We start from the raw sequence: 8593 nt of genomic DNA, 5'->3' as shown, positions 1-8593 counted from the left end.
TTTTTCCCATAAGCAAAGTCAGAATTTGTTCTCCAGCTGGTCCTGGGAGGAGAAGGGATTCCACTCAATGCCGTGAAGGCACTTAGAAAGATGATCTTCCCCTAGTGTCCCAACTTCACCCAGCAGGTGAAGCATCTATGGTTAATTACGTACGGCCTTTGCAGCGGTCCATCATAGGGAAGATGTTTACTCTTTAGTTGACTGTGCTGACATTCTACAGTGACCTTCATGCATCTTTCGTAGCTGGCCTTTAAGCAGTCTTTTTAGAAATATCTGAGGATTAGAACAAATTTCATCATGGCACACCCACAGTATATACTTTTTTCTGATAAATGGAGTAAAAATACTGAAAAACTAAAGAGCTACAAAGAAAAGTGAGGGATGCAGCTTGGAAACGTCTCCCTTAATCACTCTCTCACTGCTGTCCCTGCTTTGCAGGATCAGAGGAGCTTTCCCAACAGCTGTTCTCATGTAGACCACGACGTGGAAGGGAAGCTGAATATTTCAGGCCAGGAAGCCAGTCCAGCCTCCTACCTATTTCTGTGGCCCCAGCTCCTTCCCAGTGGTCCTTTAGTACATCCAGAAATTGTTTTACATGGGTCTGTGGGAACATGGAGACACATGGGAAATTCTGGGAAGGGAGTTTGTGCAAGAGCCTTATCAGTAGAGCCCACTGAGTCCCAGGGGAAATAGAGTGACCATCCTGAGCTATTCTAGGAGCTACCTTGCTCTCTTCACAGTTCTTTTGAAAGTTCTGCTAGGGGGGCGCCTGGGTGGCACAGTCGGTTAAGCGTCCGACTTCAGCCAGGTCACGATCTCGCAGTCCGTGAGTTCGAGCCCCGCGTCAGGCTCTGGGCTGATGGCTCGGAGCCTGGAGCCTGTTTCCGATTCTGTGTCTCCCTCTCTCTCTGCCCCTCCCCCGTTCATGCTCTGTCTCTCTCTGTCCCAAAAATAAATAAACGTTGAAAAAAAAAATTAAAAAAAAAAAAAAGAAAGTTCTGCTAGAATATTAACCATTGATTTATCAGAGTCCCCCAAAAAGCCGTTGGATAGTATGTAGGGGCCATGCTTTATAAAAAATGAGTAATCTCAACATTAGATTCATCCTCAGGGGGCAACATGTTCCCATTGATATTGGAACACATGCTCATGGAGTAGAATGGAGAGAGATGCAGGCTGAGACCATGCCTAGCACTTAATCTCTTATATAACTTTAAAAAGTATTGAATATATGTGAATTACATATTGTATACATGTGCCTATATAACTATGTTAAGAAATATTGCTAAGATAGAAATGTTTTTTTAAGTTTATTTATTTTGAGAGAGAGAAAGAGTGTGTGCATGCATGAGCAGGGGAGGGGCAGAGAGAAAGGGAGAGAGGGAATCCCAAGCAGGCTCCGTCCTGCTTGATCCCACAAATCGTGAGACCTAAGCCGAAGTCAGGAGACTGAAAGCTCAGGCAACTGAGCCATCCAGACTCCCCAGATGGAAATGGAAATGTCTTAATTGAATTTTTAAAAATGTCTTTTCCTCTAAATATGTTCGATGGTTATTTTAACACATAAATACTAGTTGTTGTTTTGTTTTTCAGTTCTCTAGAGAGTACTGTACCGAATGTTCATTAGCTTTTGTAAATAAAAAAATGTGGCAAAATAATTCCATTGGCACTGTGCTCCACATCAGGCTAGTTAGATGAAGAAATAAGGGAAGACTAAAAACGAACGGGCACATACCTATGAGAGCAGAGGGTGGGGGTGGGGCTGATATGATTGGGGCCATCTGCCTGCTTTCTGCCACATAGGTTGATTCATTCTGATCGTCTTTGACTGCAGGTCTCTAGTTAACTTTCTTCAGCCATACCTACATTTCAGTGTTCAAATTGAATAAACTATTGTTAGTTCCGCACTCCCTCCCCAGCTCCCCCACATATGTTTTAGCTTAAAAAATTGTCAATCAAGATTACAAGGCCAAAACAGGATTTCTTATGTTTGACTACCACTTTATCCACTCTTCTTTGTGCTGTGCTTTATTTTTGTCTTTTTGAAACAAGCTTTATTCTAATTTTTTCCCACTATTTTTAGTGGCTTATAGATCTGTATTCAAGCTATTTGGATAATACCTTATTATACAACTGGTTTAAATGCAAACAAAAAATAGCAACAGCAGCCCCAATTCTTTCCTTAGAATTTTTGTTCCAGAATATTGTGGCCCAGAAGAGGCTATGACACCTAGAGAATGTTTTATCCTGCTGTATTCAAAAGGATAGGAAGAAAGGATAGAAGGAGGAACAAAGCAGAATTTCAAGAAGGGCAACAGAGAAAAGGTCTGGGAGGGCAGAATGTCCTGGAATCCTTTCAGAAACCTGTTCCGGCTTCTTCATGATGACAGGTATGGTCCCTGCACATATGTGAGTACAGAGGGCTCAAGAAAAATGGCAGCATAGAGAAGACCTATAATTACACCACAGACACAGGCTTATAAAGGGACTCCTTTTAACTCTTCCTTGGGGTTTGATTAATTACTTGCTTATTGCTGACGACAGGATAGAGTGACCAGAACTGGGATTTTAATGGAGAAAATGAGACAGCAGTTAGACAGTTCTTAGTAGAAAGAAGTGATGCACTGAAAATGTAAATGCTTTGGATTGAGTCTATCTCCTCTTCATGCCCAGAAGTAGGGGAGCAGGAGTTTTCCTTGGCTGCTGTGGATAGCAATGCGATATTTAGCACTCAGATGAGAAGGCTAATCTCATTTGTTACATTCCACTTTAGAGCTATTTGGGCAGCTAGATCACCAGACAATAATCATGAACAGTTTACCGGCATGTGTCTCTAATAACCCAGGCATTTGTGCTCCGGGGTTTAGTGTGGATTAGAATATATATTAGCCGAACATTAATGCATGTAATCAATCCTTTTTTTTAATTCATGAGATTTTTTTTTCACTTCTAACATTTGGCCTTTCAATTTTCGTTCACAGACACTCTAGTAAGAAATAACAGAGGACTAATTTTATTTTATCATCAATGCCATCACCATCATCATATAATCTCATATAGTTTATAATAAGCATCGATATCAGTACACTGTTCTGGGCACTGTGTGAGCAAGATTCTGTTGAAAAGCAGTTTGTTTTTCTTTCCCCTAAATCCTGAACAGAGGCCTCACTTGTATTTCTGGTCAGGCATCAAACGAATGTGAAATATCGTCATAAAGCAAGAAATCCTTCACTACTACAGAAGAAAAAACCCACAAACATCATCTGCAGACAGAGAGTGCACACACATATGCGTTCACACGTACACAGATAGGCATACACAGGGAAGAAAACATTTATCATACTAAGAATAATGGAACCAAAATTTCTATAAGAAATACTGTTTACTTTTATTACCTTGTTCAATTGAGTGCAACAAACTTTGAATGAGACCTTATTCAGTGACATAATATGTGCTACGTGTTAGGGGTAGAAAGAGGAGTGAAACGATCTCTGGCTTTGCGGACCCTGAAGTCCAATACGTACTTAGAAAACTGGAAACATGGTTCACTGCTCAGGAATTGTGCACCCATCATAGGCTATTGTTGTAATTCATTGTTTGTTTTTTTTTCAAACTAGTGACCTGGTGAAAATAAACAGGCCACTTTGGTGATGAGGGTGAAAGAGTTTTTCATTTTATACTACACACTTAGAACAACGTGCAAAGAATATACAGTGGGTACGATCTTAGCTATTTCCTACCAAAGAATTGGCGACCTGCATTACTCAGTGATGCAATAGCCCTCATCATTCTGTGTGTGTGTGTGTGTGTGTGTGTGTGTGTGTGTGTGTGTTTGTATAAAAATGTGTGCATGCAAGCTTCTGTCCTTGTATGTCCAATTGTATCAGTTTCCCACCGAAGCTGTAATAATTTACCACAAATTCAATGGATTCAAACAATATAAATTTGTGATTTTATGGATCTAGAGGCCAGAAAGACTAAAATCAAGGTGTCAGCAGGACTGTTTCTTATAGAGGCTCTAGGAGAAAGGATGCTTTCTTGACTTTTCTAGCTTCTAAGGGCATCTTGCATTCCACGGCTCATGACTACTTCCTCATGTTCAAAGACAATTGTAGCATCTTCAGGTTTCTCTCTCTCTGATTCTTCTTGCATCACCACGTTGCCTTCTCTGACTCTGATCCCTCTTTCCATCTCTTATGCGGTCCCTTGTGATTAATTATACCAGGCCCACATGCATAACCCAAAATAATCTCTCCTGCAACAATTGGCAACCTGTCTTCATGATTATTTCAGTCTTTATTAGCAGAATGAAACGTCCCCGTGTAGAGATTGATTGGAACACCTCCATGTTGCATAGCACTAGGTCTGACGGTATTGACTCTCTCTCCTCCTCGCTTCCTAACTTGTACCACTTGAAGCATTCAAAAGGAGAGTCAGCAGTTACCGAGCACTCAATATTTTCCACACACTGTTCAGCACACCTTCCACGACATGAACCCCTGTAATCCCTAGAAGCTCCTGTGAAGAAAGTACTGTGGTTGTCTTCCTTTTACAGATAAGCAAATCCAGATCATTTGGCCCCATGGCTTATGCTCTGGACTGCTGTAATCTACAGGCTCACTATGTCAAAAAGTGTTACCATTTAATCAGCTGATGCCCAATTTAGAGTCACTTTGTTTTAAAAAGTAAATAACAGAAGAGCATATCCATGGGCTAAGCTTATATTTGGAGCAACCGCCCACAACTTAAACACTTGTCAAAAATTAGAGAACTTGCTATTGGTTGCCAACATTGCACTATTAAGTAGAATTTTCCTTTCTTTCTTCAGTTCTTCTTTAAAGTCTACTTATATATCGCAGAAGTAGTGTGAAAATGTTTAACTTTTAGAACTACTGATAAAGAGCAAGAAAGCAAGCAAATATATTAAACTTCAAATGAACTTCTCTTTTTTCTAGCCATGAATATAATGTTTGCTGTTACTATTGCAAACCATGGCATGATGTTTATATTCTATTTTGGGCACTTCCTTTGGTAGCGTCCATCCCTTTTGCCCATACCTCATAAGAAATGACCTCAACTACAGACTTTCTTGGTAATTTCTTTATGTAGCAAATTCATTGGCAGAAACACTGTTAAGGTATTACATCAACAAAGTGTAAAACCAAAAGGAATTTAAGTATGAGATTGGGAGACTATCAAACCTTTGGAATGGGGACAAAAAGAAAACTTGGCAAAATTGTACACTGCTTTAGACATTTAGTATTTGTGGGTTTTGAGGGCTTTACTGATGGTATAAAAGCCTTCTTAATATTAAATATATTGAATTTATTTGAGCATAAACAAATTCAGTAAGTATTATAGATATGTACATATATGTGTGTGTGTGAATAAATACAAGGGCCTGTATGAGCCGAGAAGTCACCTGCTAATTCAAAGCATAGGTAGAAAAGAAGAGGGAAACATTTTCAGTTAGTCTTTATAAATATAGGAAATGAGTGACAGGAACTAAAGGTCCATGCCAAGTAGAATGATATGAGCCAAAGAATTGTCTTGGCATGAGATTGTCTTTGTAGTTCTCATTCATAAGTAGATTTGGTGACATCAAAGATGGCAAGTATGAAAAATAAAACTAAGGCCTTCCTTTTTTTCTGCTGGTGAAATCTCAAGGTAAATTACCAAAAAAAGGTACTTTCAATTTTTACTTTAAATTTTTAAAAACCTTCAGTTTTACCATAACAAAAATAAAATGTCAAAATAAAACCTTGAAATATTAATCTATTACACATATATTTGGAGTTAGAAGTGTCAGCTGTAAGATAATTATGCATCATTATACAAACAGCTGTGAGTCAAAAGTATAGAAGACCAATAAGAATCATTAACATATATACTCATTAAGTGGATGAATCCACTATCATAGTAGGAGACTTCAACACCTCTATATCATAAATGGACAGATCTAGCGGGGAAGAAAATCAGTTAAGGACATAGCTGAGCTCAACAACATGTACCAATCAACTGGATATAATGGATATCTATGGACTACTTCATCCAACAACAGAATACTCATTCTTCTCAGGTTCCCATGGAATATTCACCAAGATAGAGCACATTTTGATCTATAAAGCACACCTTAACAAATCCAAACGAATAACAATCGTATAGTGTTAGCTCTCAGACCACAGCGGGATTAAACTTCAAATCAATAACAGAAGGATAACTGGAAAATCCCCAGATACTTGAAGATTAAAGAACACATTACCAAATAACACATGGGTCAGAGAACAGATCTCAAGAGAAATTTAAAAATATTTTGAACTAAATGAAAACAAAAACACAATGTAGCAAAATCTGTGGGACGCAAGAGACGGGAGGGTGCTGGGCTAAGAAGTTAAAAGCCAATCAGAGTGGTAAGAGTCACACCACAGCTAAGGCCATGGAGACGGGAAGGCCCTCCGTGGACCCACCTCAGGCCAATCCATGTTGATGCTCGCCCTTGCTCTCCTCTCCCTGTCTGCATGAAGAAAACAGAGTTGATCCAGAAAGCAAAGGTGGCCCAGGAGGCTGAGCACTCCGATGACATGACCACCTGCATGAAGGCCGTGATGGAGCAGGGAGCCGAGCTGTCCAGAGAGCAGTGCAACATGCTCTTCAAGAACGTGGTCCAGGGCGGCAGGGCCATCCCGAAGGTCATCTGGAGCATGAAGCAGAAAATCTCATGACAAACATCTCTGACAAACAGTTGTAGCTGAATAAGGTCTATTGGGAGAAAGTGGAATCTGAACTGAGGTCCACCTACACCATGGTGCTGGGTAAGTATTTAATAGCCAATGCAACTAACCCAGAGAGTAAGGTCTTCTATTTGAAAATGAAGGGAGACTACTTGCGGTTCCTTGCCAAAGTTGCATGTAGTGACGGTGGAAAACAAACTATAGATAATCCCCAAGGAGCTTATCAAGAGGCTTTTGATATGAGCAAGAAAGAGATGCAACCCACACACCCAATCCACCTGGGCTGGCCCATAACTTTACTGTACTATGAGATTCTTAATAACCCAGAGCTTGCCTGCACACTGGCTAAAACAGCTTTCGATGAGGCCATTGTACAACTTGATATACTGAGTGAAGACTTATACAAAGATAGCACCCTGGTCATGCAGTTGCTTAGAGACCACCTAACATTATGAACATCAGACAGCGCAGGGGGAGAATGTGACGTGGCCAAAGGGACAGAAAACTAAACGCATACAGGTGTCATTGTTCTTCCCTTCAAGAAACCTTTTGCACATCTCCATTCCTTATTCCATTTGGACTTACTGTAGCAAAGAAACCTATTCACGTGTATGGAATCAACTGTTTACAGTCCTTTCACACTGCCGCTTTGGGAAAACTCCACTCCTTGATTTGTGTTTGTCTTGGCATTCCTGGTATGCAGTTACTGCTGTAGAAATGTATTAGTAGCTTCATTTCATACAAACATAAGTAACTTCCAAACACTTATGTAGAGGACTAAAAATGTACCTGGTATTTAAGTAATCTGAACCAGTTCTGCAAGTGACTATGATTTGTATTACTGTGAAGATATGAAAATGTAGTTCATTACAATTTAAAAAGTGTTCTACATGACTTCTTAATTTCTACATTCCCTTCCTTACTCTTCTTTGGGGGGGTTTCCTTTCAGTAAGAAACTTTTCCATGCCCTTACTGTATTCCTTTTTGGTAGGAATCCAGAAGTATTAGATTGAAAGGAAAAGCATTTGGCATTCCTGGGGTGAGGGTCACAAATCGAAATGCCTCCCTTATTGTATATGACGGAGGTCTTGTGTATCTGTGATAATAGGAAGTTTTCTTTTTTTTTCTTTTTTTTAAATTTTTTAACGTTTATTTATTTTTGAGACAGAGAGAGACAAAGCATGAACAGGGGAGGGTCAGAGAGAAAGGGAGACACAGAATCTGAAACAGGCTCCAGGCTCTGAGCAGTCAGCACAGAGCCCGACGCAGGGCTCGAACTCACGGAGAGTGAGATCTGAGCTGAGCCGAAGTCGGACGCTTAACCGAGAGCCACCCAGGCGCCCCGGAAGTTTTCTTATTAATTTTTTATTTGCTGCTGTTTTAAGTTGACAACTTTCCTTTCTGATAAAAATTCACTTACACCTCCAAAACTCCAAAAAAAAAAAAAGTTGTGGGATGCAGTGAAAGCAATGGTTAGAGGGAAATTTAGAGCATTGAATGCCTATGTTAGAAAAAAGTTGAAACCAATAATCTAAGTTTACACTTTATTAAACTAGTAGAAGTTGAACAAATTAAATTCAAAGTGAGTAGAAGAAAAGAAATAATAAGAATTAGAGCAGAAATTAATAAAATTGAAAACAGGATATCAGTTTATATTGATATAAATCAATCATCAGTTTATATTGATATAAATCAATAAAACCAAAAGGTGGTTCTTGGCAAAGACCACTAAAATCAATAAGCCTCTAGCCAGACTAATTAAGGAAAAAAGAGAGGACACAGATTACTAATATCAGAACTGAAAGAGGGATGATCACCATGGATCCTTTCAACATGAAAATGGCAATAAAGAAATACTATGA

The 8593-nt window shown here is 39.5% G+C and overlaps 1 pseudogene; it reads left to right on the top strand.

Annotated features, from left to right (window-relative positions):
- The first annotated feature begins 6179 nt into the window (after positions 1-6179).
- Positions 6180-7764, top strand: LOC112862420 (14-3-3 protein theta pseudogene; annotated as a pseudogene).
- Positions 7765-8593: the final 829 nt, after the last annotated feature.

Source organism: Puma concolor, chromosome B2 (assembly GCF_028749965.1).
Source record: "Puma concolor isolate L17-30 chromosome B2, mPumCon1.1.hap2, whole genome shotgun sequence".
In the NCBI taxonomy this organism is placed as follows: domain Eukaryota; kingdom Metazoa; phylum Chordata; class Mammalia; order Carnivora; family Felidae; genus Puma; species Puma concolor.
This window is presented reverse-complemented; position numbering and strand designations above follow the sequence as displayed.